Source organism: Anneissia japonica, unplaced genomic scaffold (assembly GCF_011630105.1).
Source record: "Anneissia japonica isolate Jap-2015-1 unplaced genomic scaffold, ASM1163010v1 scaffold287877_len585272_cov192, whole genome shotgun sequence".
Taxonomy (NCBI): Eukaryota; Metazoa; Echinodermata; class Crinoidea; order Comatulida; family Comatulidae; genus Anneissia; species Anneissia japonica.
Genome location: NW_022686151.1, coordinates 196,997 through 218,889, shown reverse-complemented (window position 1 = coordinate 218,889; position 21,893 = coordinate 196,997). Strand labels below are relative to the sequence as shown.

The following is a 21,893-nucleotide window of genomic DNA, read 5'->3' as shown; positions in this document are numbered from 1 at the left end:
ATATATATATGTATAAGCTATATATTATTTAAAATCCCTTTTATTAAAAATAAAAAACACATTACAGAAATTGGATAAAAGGAAAACATAAAGTAAAACTCCCTGGATCACGTTCTTAAAATAAACGACAAGAGAGGGGACAAAGCCCAAACAGATTACAAAAGAAGAAAGACAGAAGAGGAAAGGAAAGACAAGACAGACAAGGAGAAAAGACAAGCCAAATTAATATTATATATATATATATAATTAATAGGCCTAATAATAGTAATTACTATTAATAATATTTAGGCTTGTTATTATTACTTTATGCATTGTATTTTTATTATTATTGTTTCTATTATTTTATTTTTTATTATTATACCCAGGACCGCCGAGAGCGGCCGCGGGCCCCGGGGCTTCTTCGCTGCCCGGGCCCAATGGTTGGGGGTATGGGGGCCGCCTGGGGCCCCAGTGCGATCGAGGGACAGATCCCTGGTGCCCCCAACCTCGATAGCTACGGCCTTTTAACGGATTAGAGGACTAATTTAATCGATTATATAGTGCATATTTTACCAGGTCATAACAAAATTAAGTACAGAAACAAGGAAAGTAAAAGCTATTCTTCCTTTTATTCAAACGTAGGTAGGCCCCTATCAAAGTTTACAGTGGCGGATAGAGGAATTTGAAATAGAAGGGGCCTAGAGAAGGACTTTCACAATGAACGGTCTATCTACCTCAGCCCCAATGGTGGCTGAGGCAAGAAAATGTATGATTATTCCACCTTTGGACGGCCGGAAATGGCACTTTTAAACTTAAATTTTAGTAGAATTTTCTTTGTTTCTCAATGTTTGTTAAATTTTGAAAGATTTAGGAGGTAGGGGCCGGGCCCCACCTTAAATCCGCCACTAGTTTAATATATTAATTTAGTGTCTATTTTGCAATCGATTCTCTATCAGGTCTATTCATATTTTCTGAACTTGTATGTATATTGACGATGTCCAGGGTCCAAGCCTTTTTATAATTATAAATTAATAACGTAGGCTAAATAATTTACTATTTGATACATTGTAAACATAAACTCTAGAGTAGTAGAAGTCATGAAAATATTAATGAAAACGAATTAGAAGTGATTAATTACCAATCTATAAACGGTCAGCTATATTTACAGTTCTCGTGGGAAAACACATGAATGATACCGTACTGGATGAATGTATACGTATAATAATTTTTATTCATTTAATTTATTTTTACCTAGTTATCGCGGGCCCCTGCTGAGCCCGGGCCCTGGGGCACTTTCCTCGGTTACCCCGGCCTCTCGGCGCCACTGATGATACCGGTACCAATAAGTTGCAAGTCGCAAGTCAAATGTTTACTTCTTTAAAATTATTACCGTAGATACACAAAGGCTACTTCAAAATTGGGTATATTTCTGCTGTTGGACGTTGTTGTATGACTCTGCTGTTGTTCCGGTTATAAAAAAGTCTGGGTTACGAAAAGCCATGGAAGAAAAGTCTATACCGGTAATTTATATGGTTTAAAAACTTCCTGGCCTGATTGGGGAGGGTCGGGTGTTCCCTTTATCTCTTCAATTTTAGTAATTTCTAGGCTTATAAATTATTTCACACTAATGTTTGGAGATTTGTTGGCTACTGTTATCTGTCTCTTATACACATCTAGATGTGTATAAGAGACCTGCCCATAGGATCACTCCAGATTGCAACACTTACAGCATAAATTAGGCCTCATAATATGTTGGAGGACTGTCGTTTCATTGAGATTTTTTTTTACAACCATTGCAACCATTCTGAAGCTCTATACGGTCAGATTTCGGTGGCTCAAAGCCCTCATTTTTGTCTATCATTTTGTCAAAATAACTCTATATAGGCCTACTTATCGGGTTCTTGGAACTAGGTCTTGGCCGTGTCCTCAACGAAATTATTAAATCAATCAGTATTGCATTCAATGTTTATAAAAATGAAAGAAGAGAAGCTACTTAAGATTTGAATTTGCAATTATCAGTTTGATGCGAAGGGATGTTTTTTGTGTTGGAGGTGGGGGGGTTGGGGACCGTCTATGAAGGCCGAGGGTCCAGGCGGAAATTTAAGGAAATTGATGGTGTCAACCCAACGACATAGATAGATGCTTTTGGTCTCCTCATCAGAAGAAATTGAACTTGAAAAGAAGAGTATCACATGTTATCACGTGACGCACTTAAAATATAATCCACACGACGAAAGCTGGGTCGGAGCTCGTGACCAATTTATTTTCAATTTGTCCTATTTAAGGTCACGTATAATCCTAGGTCCTGTTTCTGCAGGAGAGTTGATCACTGGAGACGTTAGCTATCGGGTTGCACACGGTCTTCTAGGATAATTTTAAAAGTAAACTAACCAGTAGGCCTACACATTTGTGCAACATCCATCAATCACGCTTTAGATACCATCAAAACAAGTATAAAAAAGTTAGAAAAATATAGAAAAAAAAGTATCTCTTTGGAGACCTCCAGAATTTTTTAAACGGGGGGGCACAACAGCTTCAGAATAGGTGAGTAGCACATAACATTGATTTGCATTGACATTTTTAAAATTTAGTGGCAAAACAGAGGTGGGGCACACGTGCCACCTGTTCCCCCTATTGGATTCGCCCCTGATCCTATCACATTGTTCTCTCTATTTTACGTGTCGAATACTATCGGCATACCACAGTGTGAAGTCAATAATTGTCTCCAATCGGATTCGAACTTGTATCAATAAGCCATTTGGTTAAGCAGGTTAAGTTCCAGGTTTCGAATCCCGGTTGCGGAATTTTTTAAACACTACACATGAGTTGTGTGTTAGCGCACACTACGGGAGATTCACCGCTATTTGTCGTTAGTGTTTGCAAAAGACGCAACGCCAATCCACTGACCGTCGGTCGCACAATGCGTCGTCGCGTCATACAGGAAGGGACTTAGGGCCTATGACAGATTTAAATCTGAATATAATTTTCTTTTTTACCCCATTTTTATATTTGTATTGCCTAATTTTGAAATATTTATAAAGTCCGGGTTAAGATCATTTTTAAGCTTGCTGATGGAACAAAAGTTCGCTTAAAAAAACGATGATTACAGGCCTGTGACTCACCATTCATTAGATAAACATTTATACCGTACACATCTTCTTGAATACACATCGAATAAAATAATAAAAATATATTTACAGGTATTTTTATTTAGTGTTCGAATTAGTAATAGCTTGCAGTCAAACGATGCGGCACAACTTATCTATTCAGATAAATAATAAAAACGTTAATGCTTCTTAAAAATTATCAATTTGAAAGTTCAAGTGATGAAAGAGATTATTATAATTCTAATACGGACTTTAAATATTTACCTATCGCACTTATGTATTTGCTTGCGTCTGTACCCCGTTGTTGTGAACAATGAAAATCTCAATGACTTGGACGATGAGACTTGAGGGAATGAATTAGAATAAAGACACAATTTATTACGTTAATCTACTCAAAACAGACTGGCCCAAGTGTTTACAATATTATAATTCAATCTGGTCTTCCAAAGATTCGACCTGTGTCTACAGTACTACAATCATACAAATTATAAAAGGTCTCTGACGAAGGCAATACGAAATTGATACTTAAAATACCGGTTATTCCGCGGTGCTTTAAAAGCACAAAAGCATTTGGTACATGCAACAAAGCAACATAATTGCATGACAATTAAATGATACAGATAACTGGATATGATGTGGCCTCCATTCGCTGGTAGTTTCTCACGGATGTTATCAGTTATACTAATCCATATTGATACAAACACGGGCGTTCCTTATAATGACGGATGGCAAGCACCAATTGTTTCAAACACAATGTTCACCTCACACCTGACTGTGGCCAAGTGGCCATGAGCGGCAACACTTAAAAAAAAGATATAATGACATGTATGAAAAAGAATGTAGCTAACGCGAATACTCGTGCAACAATAAAATATATTCTGTATTAATAAAGGTGTGATTAATTTGTTTATGATATCTAGGCTCGGTATAATGAATACTAATTAGGCCTTCCTATTTAATAGGAAATGCATGGATATTTTTGCGGGTGTACAGTACTTGTATAACGATAATTTCATGGTACTGTATAAGTGTAGGAGACATTCAAACAGACATATTTTATAATTTAATTTACACATTAAATGTGTAGGCCTATTCTTTAATCAAAAAGACAGAAAAATACCTCAAAAAAATAAAATACAATTTTGAATAAATTATCTGAAAGGATCAAATATGTTTCAAACGAGAAACAGATCGAAAAAATGTATAGTTTCCATCGATTTACAAGAATTTTACTACAAAATTACAAGCCCAATGATCTTTGCAAAATAATAAAGTAAAGTTAAAAATTATTTGAAAGGACAAAATATGTTTCAAACGACAAACAGATCGAAAAAATGTATAGTTTTCATCGATTTACAAGCATTTTACTACAAAATTACAAGCCCAATGATCTCTGCAAAAGTAAAGTTAGGCATATTATGTAACTGTCCGAAAATTGACGGGGGAATTTCTTTTAAATTAAAATTTATATTTTAAGTTAATAACTTATTAAGCAATTAAACAAAAGTAAAATTTTCATTTTTTACCCCATGACTGATAGATACCGTAGTACATATTATTTGAAGTGCGCTACTAGAATGTTAAAGGACCCAGGCGTCACAAGGATGCCAGATACCAGAACGATGATATAGCTAATTTAATAATAATGGTTATGATTATCAAGTTTTATGCCCGAAACTAAAATTACAATGAAAATGAGAGAGTTGAGATGATCTCAATTTGACACCTCACCGAATTCGTTGTTAAAGACGAGTAAGCCAATAATTGATTGAGGATATTATATTTATTTAAAATCGACGCCCATACATGTGTGATAATAATAGATTTAACACAAGCAAAACCATCGATGAACTTGTTTAAACTAATAAGACCGTGAGAATCTAATGGAACTAATAATAGGCATATATTTTTCGGCCATAATGCTAGCTAGGCCTATTTGCGTTTATGACGACTACGCAACTTATGCTACCGGTGACTATAATAGTAAACTACTTGCACTGGAATACAGTAGTTTGTTATTGCGATAACTTTATTAAAGTTGCTTGAGTTCGCAATTAATAATAGCGCATCGCTCATCTGAACTCCCAGATTATCCATGTGCATGTGCGTATTCAGATTTCGTGCGTCCATGATAAATGGAATAGTCCTATATTACCAGCTTCCGATTTTCATGCCTGGCTTGTTGGAATTTTTGTAATTCTCTAATATTATACTACTATAGACAAGGAAAGAAATGAGAAGAAAGCTAAGGAATGAAAAGACAAGAAAGAAAAAGAAAGAAAAGAAAAGAAAGAAAGAAAAAATGAGAATTAAAGACTAAATTCGTAGAATAAAATTAATATTAATATTAATATAAAATTAATATTAATATTAATATAAGTAGCTCAGCCTAATTGGAGGGAGGAGAAAAAGAAAGGAATGGTAAGTATATATCTAAAAAAAAAAAAAAAAAAAAAAAAAAATTCACGACTGCAGGATTCTCTTTTAAATGATTAAATTAGTTTGTATATTTCAAAATAATGGCTAATTTTTCTAATCAATATGTATTTACAACATAATATAATGTAATATAATACAGGATTGTTAAATATAATATAATCTAAGATTATCATGAGATGTAATATGTTAACTAGATTTTCTAGTCAATGGCTGCCTATAACTGATACATTTTCAGTGGCTAAATTTATTATTATTATTATACTAAATGTTCTATATACTTCATTTACGTCATATAGGCACACATTTTGCAATCACCTTTGAGTACGGTACGCTGTAAAAATGTGAATGGCATTTTGTTTGTCAATCAGAAGGAAATAAACTTGTCTATTTCAAGAAGGTAGCAGGGTTAATAATACACAGAAGGGTACAATTAAAAACGAAAACACGGAATTGACACAACAATCAGTTATAACAATTATAACTGAATTATATTGATTGTATATAAAGGCGGGCTGCGTGTATTTGAACCCCTAGAGTCTCATCATAACGAGACGGTCGATTCTCATCCAAGAAGCTTTTATCGTAGCCAAAGCAATGAGAACCTCCTTAGTTCTATTCAGACGTATAGTTCCAATAACAGAAACGGTAATCACGACGGAAGGTTAATGTTCTGTGGGGGTTACACCATAAAAGCAAAAACAAGCTTTCAAATGGAAAATAATATATATATTTAACATGTTTACGATTGAAGAACTACGTGCAATTCGTTGTACTTTACTACATTGGTTGTTGAAAACGTGAAGGCGTGATAATTTTGCTCACAAACATTCGGAAATTGAGACACAAAATTCTCTAATATTCGTGGGCGATTGTGTGTGGCATTCCTGTAGACGGCATATGGTACTGAAGTGACTTCTTTAAAGCACTATCTCATGCTCATACGGTTATATCCTCTCCAAAAGGGGATAAGTACTTTAGTATTTGTATAGTACGGTATTCCAAAAACAAGCCGCAAACAAACGGCAGGTGCTTTGACGATTGTGACCGTGTCGTTTATTGAGTTACCAGCATCCAAAAATAATGCAGAGAAGGAATAAACAAATCCTGTTACATTAAGATACACTAATATTTTATTTATCTATAGTTGGATTTGTTTGTTTTCATATGTACTTTTATTTTCGTTTAAAACTCTAGGCCTAAATATGTCGAGCCTCCGTTTCAGAAGATATACGCGGATAAAGTTATTATACTCTCTGCCAAAACCATTGGGGGGGGGGGGGGGGGGAGGAGGTGGGGAACCTAAAAAAAAAATAAATTGAATAGCTTACTTTTAAAATCTCAAAAAAGTTTGGTTAGCTCATTTAAAAGGATCAAATAAATTCAAACTTCCAACCAGAAACAGATCGAAATATTTTGTTTTCTTAGCAGATTTTTTACTAAAAACGTTCTTAAATTTATTACAAGAAAATTAAGGGTCTATGCAGAAGAATACAGGAAATGTATTATTTATCAGTCTGTTAATTATTTTGTAAGTTAAAAACTTAACGAAATTAAATATACAAATTAACCAATTCAAATATAGATATGAATGTTAAAATTTGGTATAAGCATTTCGGGGTAGACATATTATAGTGTGGTGATAGGGTCATGTGTTTAGCCGCCAAATTATATATTTTAGATGTAAAGTGAACATTAAACAATTAAGCCATTTTCTTTTCGCACTTTTACCTTTATTTTACAGGATGTAATTTATGAGACTTACATTTGTATAGAACTGTGACCAACAACAATTTGCATTGGTATCAACAAAATTATGAGCATTACTATACGTCAATATACCATTGCTATAGGTCAATATTGCCACTGCTATAAGTCAATATTGCTATTGCTCAATATTGCCATTACTATAGGTCAATATTGCCACCGCTATAAGTCAATATTGCCACCGCTATAAGTCAATATTGGCATTGCTATAGGTCAATATTGGCATTGCCCAGGTCAATATTGGCATTGCTCAGGTCAATGTTACTACTGCTACAGGTCAATATTGCCATTGCTATAGGTCAATGTTGCATAAATAAAAATGTAGCTTGCTGCATGTTCTACGTGTAATCATTATTATTTAAATAGGTTATAACAATAAAATCAATTGAATTTTACAATACAATTTAACTGAGTTTTGCATAGAATCCATCGTTCTATCGTTTAGTGCCTAATTAGGGTCAAGTTCACCAGAAGGATGAACCAATATAAAATAATAAATTATAAAACAAAAAAAATATGTTTGTCTTTCTCTAACCAGAAGTATAAATAGACAACAGATGCATTACTAACAATAACAGTAATATTAATAACTATATTAATATAATATTAATATTAACAATAAAACAATAACAAAACAAGAAATCAATATTGACAATAATAATACAAAATAATAACAACAAAATAATTATGAAAATATTAACAAGAATAACAATCACAAAAATTATACCAATGATGAAATTACCATAGGCCTACATCGTGATAAAATGGAAAGAAAACAAAATAAAAAAAGAAGCACTGAAAAAATGGTGGTTATGCAAAGTAAACCTGGAAAAATTACTGGAAATGAAAGAAACTAAAAAAAAAAAAAGAACAAAAAAAAAAAAAACAAAAAAAAAACAAACCACAAAAAAAAAAAAAAAAAAAAAAAAAAAAAACAAAAAAAAAAACAAACCACAATGATAGGAAAACAGGTTGAGAAAAGAGAAGTAAATTTGGTTGTTGAGCCATCTGCTGTAACTGTTAGCAGGACAGCATTTATGCAGGTGAGGAGTGAATATTTAATATGATCATATTTGCACCAAACGTATCACACAAGACATGATGTAGCTTTCTTTCTATGGCCTGTAGGCGTGGGAAACAGCCTCGGGCTTTATTCAAAGTCATAATCGTATAGAATTCCAGACGCATCGTATCGGTCATTTTCTGGATGAGCTAACGTAATAGTGTATTATCAATATTTAATTAAGTGACTCCTTCGTCTTCACAAGACCTCATACCCTGTCCCGCCTGGCGTAAATAATAAACAACTCGTTGGAGCATGACATTCATGCACAGGCCACTACACGGGATACTTTGGTATTCATGCCTCGGTATTCACGAATGCAATGGACTGTAAAACTGGCACATTGATAACAACAAAGTAACAGTGTTGCATAACTGTTGATTCTAATTGAATTTGTTGTCTTCTTCATATTATGTTTCTAGATTAAACCAACAACACATAGGTAAATTTCAATACAAATTTAAATCATAAAAAGATCTCTACGGCTTATCTACAACTGTGTAAAAAAGCACTTTGCTATTGCTATTAAAAACTTATTTTTAAAGAGGGCGCTCTTCATTCAGATGAAAATTTATTTCAAAAACATAATAAGTTGAGTTAAGGACACATTTCCTTTCTTGGAAATGAAAATTTAAAAAAAAGTTATATACAAATGGTATGTATTATTCATAATTGGTAATTATACATGTTACTTTTTTTGTAAATAATATCATCAAAATTGTTATTTATTTGAAATTAAATTAAACAATTTCCTTCTTTTGTTTCTTCATTATCGATTTAAAACCGTCAAAACAGTGACATGATGCAGTCTACAATCCTATCATCCACTTCAGTCTTTGTATTAAATTAGCTATCAACAGCAGTTAATTCAAAAATAAAAATTTCTATAATTATTTATGATGAAAACCACCACATCAAAGAGGAAGTTTTAGTAGCATCCATGCAAATGAAGTCCATGTCAGTAAAACCAGGGAGGAAATAAAACATTATTTCCTCCATGGTAAAACTGAGTAACTACTGCTATGTTTAATCTGGTAAAGCTCACAACATACAGTATGCATCTGCTTAAACTTGGTTTGCACCTTGTTTACTAGGTCAAAGGATGTTAAATGTCTCGTAAATGCCTGTCCAAAGGAATGCTATGTATTTTTCTATGGTTTTAAAGCCTCTTTCAAATGTTTCCTTTTCTTCAGATCACCAATCTGTCTTCATTCTTTATCAACAAGAACTCCAATCGGTCTCAATTCTTTATTCCTTATCAACTGCAAAATACAAAATGTCAAACCATTAAAATCTATTAATTAATATATTTCTAATAAGTGCATATTAACAAAGTTGAAAAGTCAATTTTTCAACCATGAAATAGAAAAAGTAACTTTATCTATGTTTAATATTTGCATGCATCAAGTTAAAATGGAGATGTTGATATAAATAAGGTGAGGAAGGGATGAGGAAACAGAAAAGAGAATGTGAAAGATTAGATAAAGATAGGAAGAATAGGAGCAAAATCAGAATCATTCAAATTGATATAATTAATGTTTTTGCAAATTTATTACTGAAGTAGATACAGCAAGGAATGAGTGATAATAGTTATTATAAAAAATAAATTTCATACTGCATGAGCAAACCTGTTTAATATTAAAAGTACCCATATTTACAGAATGTTTTTTTTTTAAAGAACATTTATTTACAAGAACACTTTTGATAGTGATTTTATTATCCAAACTCAAGCCACATAAATTTCAAATTATTGAAAATTACCATGGTGTTGATAAATTACAATTTTACCATATGCTGGGGTTGATAAATTACAATTTGAACATAATGATATATATCGGTCGGTTAATTAATGCAATCATTAATGAAGGTCAAGCAATTAGTAATTAGCTTCTGTAAAATATTTGGGGAAAATAATAAACACTGTGACATTATTGATGGAAGTAAATTGAACCAAATAAATCATATATAAAACACCATGGACCATGAAATGCCACTCAACCTTATAAAATAACAAAAGTACTGTAATTATATCAAAACAGAAATTATACATTACTACGTTCTAATCAAATTTCAAAACATCCCCTCTCAAAAAAAAAACACAACAGACAAAAACAAAAAACAACAAATCCATGTGTGAATATAGGATTTTATTGAAACATTTACGTATGAGAAACATCATCTTAGTGGAGATACATGGCCCATTACTTTTGAACCCAATCCTGAGAACACTACTGTAAGCGTGCCTCTTATTTCCAAGTCAGTCGACCATAACTTAAACGAACAGAATGAGATGCTCCCAAGAACATAATCATATTATACTAGTAATCAAACTTGACTGACACCATACTGTGAGAAACAGATCACCTAGGATCCTGAAAAATTGATCTTACATGAATATCTATTCAACTTGTATGATGCCATCCTCTGATGAAAACAAATATAAAATGCAGGAATTGTAGTAGGTTAGGGGGCTAAATATTGAAGATGAACACGTAAAGACCGACAGGGCTAAGATATCTTTTAATATGACAAAACAATGTGACTTGTATCAAAATTACTAACTGTCAATCAAACAGAATTCAGCATATAAAGGTCAATGTACTGTTTTCAATAAGCCTACGCTTAACATAAAAAATAATTAAAGGAAATAATTTGGAAGCATGATGAGTACTGCAGTTGTGTAATTCCTCTGTCTTAAACCCATCTCCCTCTAACACAAGGTTGGACCTACTTTGCAAGGTAGGCTTATACTCAAGAAATTCTGTTTTCACTGAAAAAAATGGAAAAAAAAAAAAAAAAAAAAATGGTCCTTTCTATAAGTTGTAACTGACAGCATGTCCTAGGGATGGCCAATGAAAAGGCATTTTTTCAACACTTTTTTTTTTTTGGAAAGTAAAAGTTTGCAGAGCTACAATTCACACCAACGTATCCTTCAAGGTCGGCTGATATTCAGGGGCCCTCTTTCATCACATGAAATAATGTGATGCTTTAATCAGCGAAGCTTCTTTATGAGGCTTAGGGAGTGGAGTTGTTTTTTTCGTGAGAAAAAGTCCTTTCGTGACAGGAATTGAACCGAGGACCTTGGGATCAGAGGCAAGCACCTTAACTACTGAGCTATTCAACTCCACGCCACTTATACAAAAGTAACAGAAGTATTTGGGAATGGGTAACCAGTATGGGACTCTTGGTTTAAGTGCCTAAAGAAATGAAATTTAAATATAAATTCTTGATTTACATACTATAGTACCTCAAGTTGAAGATGGTTAATAGCGCAAGTAAATCTAAGGAAATGTATGTGAATATAAACTCTTGTACTATTTTGGTACATCATCATGTCACTTCATGGGCAGCAAGGCTCACCACATTATAACTGACACAGCATGTCATAAATGCAGGTATCTAGGCTAGTGCTATCATACCTTCACATAATCAAAGGATATCATATCATTTTTTGACAAGTACAACCAATGGAATACTTCATTAATTTCTAATGTATATAAGCTTTTTATGTAAATATACAGTAACGTGAAACACTATGGTTTTAAATTAATTTTTATCACGTATTGTAAAGTTATATGGGAACAGGCATTATTTTTTTTGTTTTCACCTACCATACTCTAATTTTGAATCTGTTCAACTATGAAGCCTCTGTGGTCTAATGGTTGTGACGTTCGCCTTGACAACAAAAAGGTTGCAGGTTCAAATCCCATCTGAAGACATTTTATTACATAATATATTTATTTATAGGACATTTGCTGAAAGCTATGCTGCACAATGTACTGTCATGTCCTTTATTTGAACACTGTATTTAAATTTCTTTGATGAGTGTATAAGAGACAGTATATATATATATATATGTATATACATATACACACCAATAAGAGCAAACTTATGATTTAAAATTGCATTTGTGTTATTAAAATAGATAAATCGGAATATGGCCAACATTCTGAATGGTAACTTTAAGCACACTGTCGGTGGCTGTCAAGGGTCTGAACCTCATGTTAAACGCTCGGTCCCTGAGTCATCTTTCTCGGAAAACATGAGGACAAACAATTCCTACGTCAATGCAGCATTAGGCCTTTCAATTTTTCAGGGCTCTTAATTAAAGCATTATCAACAAATGTACAGACATGAGGGTTTTTAAAACATGATGAAAGGTTAGTAGGAAATTTACAAACCAATATGTATAAAACAAATTTGATAACATTTTAATAATATTATCAATGACCCACATCATAATTAGTATCTATAAATTTAAGTTCACTGGTATTCTAAACATACAGTTAATACAGATAAGAGTGAACATGTAGAAAGACATGAAAACAGGGACTCTCAGAAAAGAGTTGAATCACATGGCAAGTACGTGAGACGAAGTTTCTGTGGAAGGGCTATATAAAACAAGAACATTACTATCGCATATTTTCCACAACTGTATCAATTACATTAACGACACAGAAGATGCAAGTTGAAAATTCCTAAGGGACATAGAACTGGAGGAAAACAGACATAAACGATACTCAAAGAAACAAGAAGCTATAGAAAATGATCACCGATCTTGGATGAGAAGTAATAATCGGGATCGGATTTCTGCATCGGAAGTGCTGTTTAATAGCATGTAATTAAATATACACAATAAAAAGAGACATCTTTAGAAATACAATGTTATATGATACATTTTCTCATCAACCAAAATATTGAACATTGATTTCATGCCATGGTCAACTCATGTCACAATTAATTATATTGCATATCAATTTATATTTTCGGTTAATTTCTGTGAAAAAAAAGCATGTCACTATTCATTAATTTTGTTGAATATATAATGATATTATGTGTGGATAGGATAGTATAATAATAGTAAACTTATGGGATCTGGTAGCGACAGTTTATCAGGTACTCTAGTGATGAAGAATGAAGTGCATATTACGTACAGATAAGCATGGCTCCACTGCGATCAGCACCCAGTGCTGCTCTAGCCTCTGTCTTAATGGGCTATTAACTTTAATTTTTGCAACAGGTCAAGTAATAGAGTAATCCAATCCCTTAATACCCTGACCTTTACCCTACATTTTATGCTATTAAATAAAAGGCTTAAAAATGAAAATAAAAAGACAATACTTTTTAGTTATGGATGCAACATAATGGTTGAACTTTAAGTGTACACATATAAAATTATGTATACTACAGTAGATCCTGGCTTAATGAACATTTATGACTTATTTTGATGATGATGATGATGATGACTGACTTTACACTGTAAAACAAATGGTACCAAGTCTGTAGTTTTTTGCAAAATTTAAAAAAATAAAAAATAAAATAAAGTTATTGCACATTTTGGAAGAAAAAACACAAAATATGAAACTGTAAGTCGTGTTGTCCTCAACACATCACAATAAAATATTATGAGAACAAAAGTAATTCCAAGATACTTAAACAAATTGCATAGCAAAAATAAATCGTGTCTGTAAGCCGGCAGACTCCCACGCCTACAGACAAAAGAGTGTCATTTTAGCCAGTATCACTGAACAGAGAATGCAATGCCAGCACGGGTGCTTAAGTCAGCAGCATTTATCAGTGATAAAATGAGACTGGCACGTGTGGAGGAGAACGTACTGTGCCTAGGGAGTCGTCCAACCAGAATGTATCAGTCAATAAGTAGTGCTGATTGACCCGACTACTGACCCAGTATGCATTCCAAAACACTGCTTGCCTTATTTAGACTAGCAATCAGCAGTGGCAAGCTCATCTTAGCTTGCAGACATCATTCTTAAACTGACAATATTAGATTTTCTCAACCTTCTCCCTGGGTTACAGTGCACCATAACAGTACCAGTGGTAGGTGCAAGTAGGTAATGCTAGAGCACAAAGAAAAATCCAAGAGAACAAAGAAACATCCACATTCTTGTAGATGGAAGGGATAGGTGGTAAACAAAGTGCAAAAAGAGGTATGATGAGAATAATAGGTAAATCATGGCTAAATCTTTTATTACGATTGGTTTGATTTGACTTTTTCTTTCTACACCAAATATATTATCTCAAAACAATTAATTTAACTATACATTAAAAAAAGATTTAAAAAAAAAAGACAAAAATACCAACAAAAATGTGATAGTCCTATTGGTAGGACTAACATTTGTTTAAACTACTTCACTTATTTCTTTTTGAGGTCATTAGTATACCTATATTATGACAACATACCTATAGGCCTATATGATAGCTTATCTGCAAAACATGCATTTCCAATGTATATTGAAATTTACATGTACACTCTATTATAGAGCTATTAGGCAAAAAGCAATAATCATTGGTATTGCTTTTAAATAATTTTCATTTACATAATAACTAGTTAATATTTCCAATATGTTTATTTGTATTATTTTACCATTAATTATTCATATGATTTACCTTACAGGTTATTCATTAAATTATTAAGTAGCACTTTAATAATTACCACAATTACCATCCAAATATATCATCAAGATGTAATCTCTAAATGCTACAAAACAAACAAGAACTCAACCTGATAGATAAATTTTATTTGAACATTATTGAATCCCTGATTAAATCAGTACATATTTTAATAAACAATTATTACCATTACAATTACTGTACCAAATATCAGAAAATAAAAAAAAATATCAAAAGATATGTGCAATTTTAATAATAATTTTATAATTAATTATTCTGAATTTGAAATTTTTTATATTCTGTTCTTAACTATTCTTCTATAATCACTTTTTAAATGTATGTGCCATTTAAAAAAATTTATCCTTATAAATGTATTATTATTCAAATTATGTATTTTAATTTGTAGTAAAATAAAACTGAATTGAATAAAGATTCTGATACGTTGAAATAAAATAACCTTAAAACCTACTGATTCTGATACGGCTTAGCATATGGCATTGTATTTTGTCACCTTATATCTAAAATCAATAGCAAATCAATCTGTATGTTTGTGTACAACCTACAAGTTAGTATGATTCACTAATATTATTCATATCAATAAAAATTATGTTTTTTTAAGTCAAAGATTTGCTCCTCCTAGCAACATCAATACTTATAGTTTCCAAAGCAACAGTAACAATGGTGTCGCTATGGTAATACTTCAATGTCTGCATTATGCTGGTTGTAATTAGAATTTTCCATTTAAAAAAAAAGAAAGGCAAGAACAATTTTTTTTAATGCTACATAAATTTTATGAAATTAGATAACATACCGGTATCTGAATAATTAAAATAATGATTTTGATGACTACCAGATTGATGTGTTTTTTAGCTAGTTGCTTTTAAATATTTAATTTCTAACTTGTTGTATTATCATATTTCCTAAAGTCATTCACTTATAAGGTCCTCATAGACACACACAATCTGAGTATTCATCAAAAATAAAATTTAAAAATTATTTATATTTTTATTATAATGATGACTACATCAATTTAAATGTAACAGTTGGTAATTGCAATATGTAAAAAAAAATAATACAGAAACCCTCCTTTGGGACATCTCTATTAAGGGGACAGGTTTTTGGCAGTGAAGTGAAGGAAATGATTCTTTAAATACTACAGCCAACCATTATTCAGGGAACACTCCTATTGAAGGGACAATTGTTTGGTCACGAAGGTGTCCCCTTAATAGGGGTTCTACTGTATACAAGATGGAGGTTGAGATGTACCAGGAAGCAACATTCACATTGCTAATTAATTTACAATATTAATTTTATAAAATACATTTACAGTAATTAGTAACAGCTACATAGTATTATTAACAAAAATTATAATTAATAGTAAAAATGATAATATTAACAAAAACTAAATCTGAACTACATGTTCCACCAAAAGAAAAGTAACACCAAGAAACAAAATAAAAACTGTGTTAAAAGTTATAATCTCACCATTAATACCAATTTCTCATCTCAAACATGTATTTACTAAATTCCTTCCAAATATCTTACATAAATACCAACAATCAAATTCTTTGTCTTGTATTCTAGTTTTAATTAATTTAATTTCATTTATGAGTAGTTAAGTGTTGTAAGTATTCCTGCTAAATGACTTGTCAGATATATTTGCGTTCCTTCGTAAACTTCAGTATGCAAACAAGCGCCTTAGTTCATTCTCCACATGCCAGCTTTATTACAAAATAATAGCTCCAAGGTTGCTTACTTCGCAAATCTTTCTCTGTTACTTTGAAGTTTTGATTCATTTGTTAGATTCAATATTTTTCGAAGACAAAGAATAAAATTATCTAAAAACCCAGCATTACTTGAATTTACAGCTATAATAACCAATAGGATAATGCACAAAAAGCACATTTGAATACAAAATATAGGCCTACACATTTGAAAACAACAGTCTCTAAACATTTATAACATCATCTGTAAGATGTGAAATGTTTGTGTCTACAAAATATGTTAATGTGGCTTACAATACATTCATCATACTGTAAGGAGGAGAATTGCTGAGTATGAGTTTGTGGAATAATTAGTTTTAGGTTTTTTTTTTCATTTACTTCTAAGACTATATTCTTCAAAATAGAGGGCACTATATGCATTCTACATAGCAGTATTATATTTACCAAATGCAATATTATTCCAAGCGAAAATGAGAGCAAGTGAGAAATGACAACTATCGTACATTAGGATGAAAAATAAAAATTAATATGGAACAGGGATTCATGAGACAACGACTAACAAAATGAGTATGAGTGTGGAATTGATGCCAAATACCCACTGCACTGATGGTCATTGGCTGACATGATTCCATAAAGACCGCAATGCAACGAACAGGGTTATGCATTGCTTTGAATGATAATCTGCTCAGAGTGACATCGACAATGAGCAGAAAGAATTGCACCGCCAAACGCTCAAAGAAAGTGGCCATAGAGTTGTTGCCGGCACAGGATGTGCCCAAGTTAACACAACTGCGAGATGCAGGCAACCGGTGCTGCAAGACTGAGTGACGGGGAAGTGTAGGCCTGGGGCGAGGGAGAAGGTTTCACAAACTATGGCCAGTTAGTTATTAATATTTCTAATTTCAATGATTATCAGAGTAAAAATTGAATGACATTTTAATATTACTCTTTTTGATCTATTCCGCCATCCTATTGGCCTGCACCTCTATAGGTCTAGCAATCTTGTAGCAGTCCCAGTGGAGGGTGACAGGGCGTTGGTGGGTGTAGAGGAAATATGGCATTTCAGATATTTAGATGTCTTACTTTACACGATTATTTATCCAAGACAAATCACACATTTTCATCACTCTTTACCTATTAACACTAGTAGCCCAGGCCCCTAAAAGGCTTGGGTCCCGAAAACCCAACATTCACCCACCTCGGCAGCACCGTCTGCCGTACAACGAGATAAAGATAAATATGAGGAGGCGACTATAAGATAAGGATGTCAATTAAAGTTGTTGCTCAACTATATGATAAGGATGAATTGATGAGACAACCAAAGAGTGAGGTCAGGTTCACAGTATAAAAAAAACACAATTGATTTGGCTTCTAATGCAGTGACATGATGAAGGAAAATGATTTAATTCATATTTTTATGGCTGATACATATATATTAAAAATAAAAAAATAGAAGATTGATGTGAAGAATGCAGATGTTTATATTTTTAATTAATTACCCTACTGGTTTTCTAAAGATGACAGATGTTGAAGAATAACCGCCCTTGTTCGGCCTATAATAATTTGTCAAATATTATGTTGATGCGGTCAATTTCTTGCATAATCAGTATTTTCAAATTACTGCACGATGAAAATTAGATTTAGGGGATAAAATTTGTGTCAGTTGATTAGCAAAAGGTACCGTGGTGGTAGGATCTCTCTTATGAACGCGGCCTCAAATAAAAACCAGCACAATGATAGGCATCAAAGTCATAACAATAAAACAGCCTAATCTAATTTAGCTATGTAATTCAAAACAAGAACAACAATGTACAACAACATTATGCGGAATATTTCTAGTACAGAGTTGAGAATGCTATCATCCAACTTGGGTGACTGGAGCCCCAAGTTGAGATCAATATATACTGCAAGACTAATTAGAACAAACAAGATAAGTCCTTCATCTTGAAGTGGAATTTAAGCAAGTCATTGACATACAGAACTTGAGCCAAGTTATGGTAACACTGCAATTCTAAATTTAAAAAAATATATTCGCAGAATTATAAAAGGCTGTAGTTTTTACAGAGAGCTGCAACACAATACATTGTGAACAAAACAGCATACATAAATAATAATAAAAAACAAATTTTTGTTTCATATTGCACCTTGCACTTACATACCGTGCATGTAGAATATGCTTTCTTTTCTCCCTATTTACTTTGTTGAGGTTATTGAGGTACTGTACCAGTAAATAAATAAAGGAAATAAAAAGTAGATTAAGTTGAGCTAAGAACATCGTGTACTTGAAAGAGAATATTTGTAAAAATATGATTTGCAAGATATGGATTGCTCCTTATTACTTATCATTGAAAGAATAAGATGGTAAATGTACTCCAGACATGTATAAACTTTACTGAGAAGTGAAAATCTATGACAATGAAACAAAGCTAATTTGATATAGATATCCAATTTGTTTCATATTGAAAACCAGCACTTTTAAATTAAAACAAAAGGTAAATTAATAAAGTATGTTGAATGCCTGGCACAAGTGCAACACTCATTAGTTGTGATGGGATTAGGGCCGTCATCAAAATTTTGATAAGTACAGCTGGGACACGATGGCACACGCCATTCAGGTTTAGTTTCACGCTACACTGAGCATGAATACAGATATGGCCGATTAAATATGTCAAATCTTAACAGGACAAATATCCATTATCACTCCAAAATCTTCACCAATGAATGACAGTAAAATATTCATAAACATTGTGGCAGATCTTGAGTATTTATTACTCAGATTCTAGGCTCACCTTAGACCTCCATGTGTCAAACCCAAACTATAAAAAGAGAGCAGGATTTTCTCCTGAAAATAGAAAAACTAAACTAAATAGCTTGGAGAGGATGGCTAGCAAAGTGGGGGAAAAACATTAAAGCTTCCGTGAAAAAATTTAGAATTAAACGAAGTTTTAAATCTTTTTATTATGAATTATGATGATTACTTCCAAATTGCATTTATAGTTATAATACCAATTCCAACTACATTAAACTCTACAAATCTTATTATTTAATTTTAATAATTAGGTACAATGCATTTAAAAAATAAAATATTAATCTTAATGTTATTATTACCAAGTGTTTTCAAATTAAGGAATTTCTAACAAACATTTCAATTTGGCATTTAAAAATAGAGTGACTATCTGACATCATAGCCATCAATCGTATTATTTCAATATGCTTCATCTAAGCTTCTTTGTGCTGACAAATGGGGATTTCCACAAAATTTCTCTCATCAATAACACACGGTTATTATTTTCCTATAGTGTAAATCGTAACATATGAAATGAGAAAAAGAAGGGGTCTTCTTCCAACTTCGTTAAAATGGGGAAACTACCCTGGGCAAATTGGCACCCATTCAGCTGTGTAACCACGAAAGATGAGGAAGATTAAGCTAATGTATCCTTAAGGCAACAGCCTAAGAACATTCGGTTAGCAACTGACATTGCAAGAGTACTATAATAAGAGCTACTGATTTTTGCATTCTATTATCAATTCTGTCATTTGTTTGTATTTGATAATTAATTATGAATTTGCCTCTTTGTAGATGTTCTAAATTTTCAACCAAACTTTTGCAAGGACCAGGGTTTCCAGCAATTAAGTTTCATTGTTTAACTGTCAAATAATTTTACAAATTAAAACAATTAAAAAGGAAATGCTTACTCCAACTAAAAAATATTAGTATCTAAATGTAGTCTAATGATATCTATATATTTTGATAAAATCTACAAACAGTTATTATGAAAAAAAATCTAATACCAATGCTGTTTAAATAATATTTGATAAATACAGTATTACTATAAAGTATCTTAAAATATAAGAATTATATTATTTTTGTCTTGATTTTGAATTATCAGTTTACCAATTTTACTCTGATCATTATTATTATTTCATATTTTCCATCAATATTATTACTATAATAAAAGACCAAAGTAAACTTTCACCAGAAGGTAAATTAGTTCCCCCCACCCCTGGAGCACATTGAACTGAAAATGAAGTCACATTGTAATTAAACTCTGCCTTGTTTCATGAGTGATTTGTGATCTCTGTAGATGTTTCTTATAATATGTGTCTGTTAACTCAAGTATGCTCGGTATGATAGCCATCCATGAGAGATTTGTGGGTTGCATGAGGGTTCCTGGATGACCAAAGGTACTCTGTCTTAGGGGCCACGATTGGGGAATTACATTGCATCCTTACTCTACCTTAACCCTCATGGTAAGGGAATTATACTGCGTGTTTTAATTGGTTCAACTAGGGGACAATATATGCGAGAACTCAACAGCAGCCATTGAAAACAGGACAACAAACTTTACTTTTGATCAATTCAAAAGTAATTGCCTAGAGGATATTTTGAATTAAATGTCATTCAAATATATTGCAGTGTTAAAAGTAATCATTAAAATTTGATAGAAATAATTTTATCTAAATTATTATGCATAAATTATTAAAACCCATGTTGAAATATTATTTTTTTGAATAATGAAAACTATATTTTTCTATTATTTGATTCATAATATAAATTTAAAAATTAGGTAAAAGCATCATGGATATTGCTGAGTTTGTAGATATCAGTATAGTTTGGTTCCTCCCAATGGCAGCTCAACAAAGAGGCAGTGTTCTCCAACTTACAAATATTATACTGTGTCATTATAATTATCAAAAAAAAAACAAAAACAAAAACAAAACAAAAAGAAAATAAAATGAACAACATTCAGTTGGTGATTAATGATGATATATCAATATTTTTTTTATCCTTATTAAATTTTTAGATCTATGGATGTTAGGTAAAGCAACATACAGTAATATTCATATTTAGTGGATACCAAGAATATATTAATATCATAATAATACAGTATTATTACATTCTGTAATCTGCAGTGAAGCATCATGAGTAATGTTCAGTTGACAGACAACCAATACATTATCACTATTATTTATTTTTAAAGTTTATTCTTATGCCTATGCCAGGTTAAAATTGGTCACCCTATCACAAGATGCAGAGGCGTACTACGATTTTCTTCTGACAGCTCATTCCTTTATGCAGTAATGACTACGTGACTGCCATTAGCTATGCCAAATGCAAATACATAATCTTGTTTTCCTTTTATTGAAAAACATAGCTAGGATAGTCCTTGGAATTACATTAGCCGATATTACCAAAGTAGATTATATAATAATCAATACTTTTTTACATTCATAATTTTTATTAAATATTACGATGAAACTACCCAATATTACTTTAGTTACCATTAACTAGATTTAGACCCGAAATATAATAAATCCTATGAACAATTGCATTCTTTTGAATACGGTAGTATGCCAAAATCAGTAAGTCTTCAAAGAAATGATGAATATGTTGCTAGTTATAAT

The 21,893-nt window shown here is 32.1% G+C and overlaps 1 long non-coding RNA gene across 1 annotated transcript in view; it reads right to left on the bottom strand.

Annotated features, from left to right (window-relative positions):
- Positions 1–8,393: 8,393 nt before the first annotated feature.
- The window catches only part of LOC117113540, a 28,078-nt gene continuing 14,578 nt past the window's right edge, over positions 8,394–21,893 (bottom strand). Inside the window, exon 2 of the long non-coding RNA XR_004446227.1 lies at positions 8,394–9,614. This is a non-coding gene — a long non-coding RNA (uncharacterized LOC117113540). The remainder of the gene's footprint in view (positions 9,615–21,893) is intronic.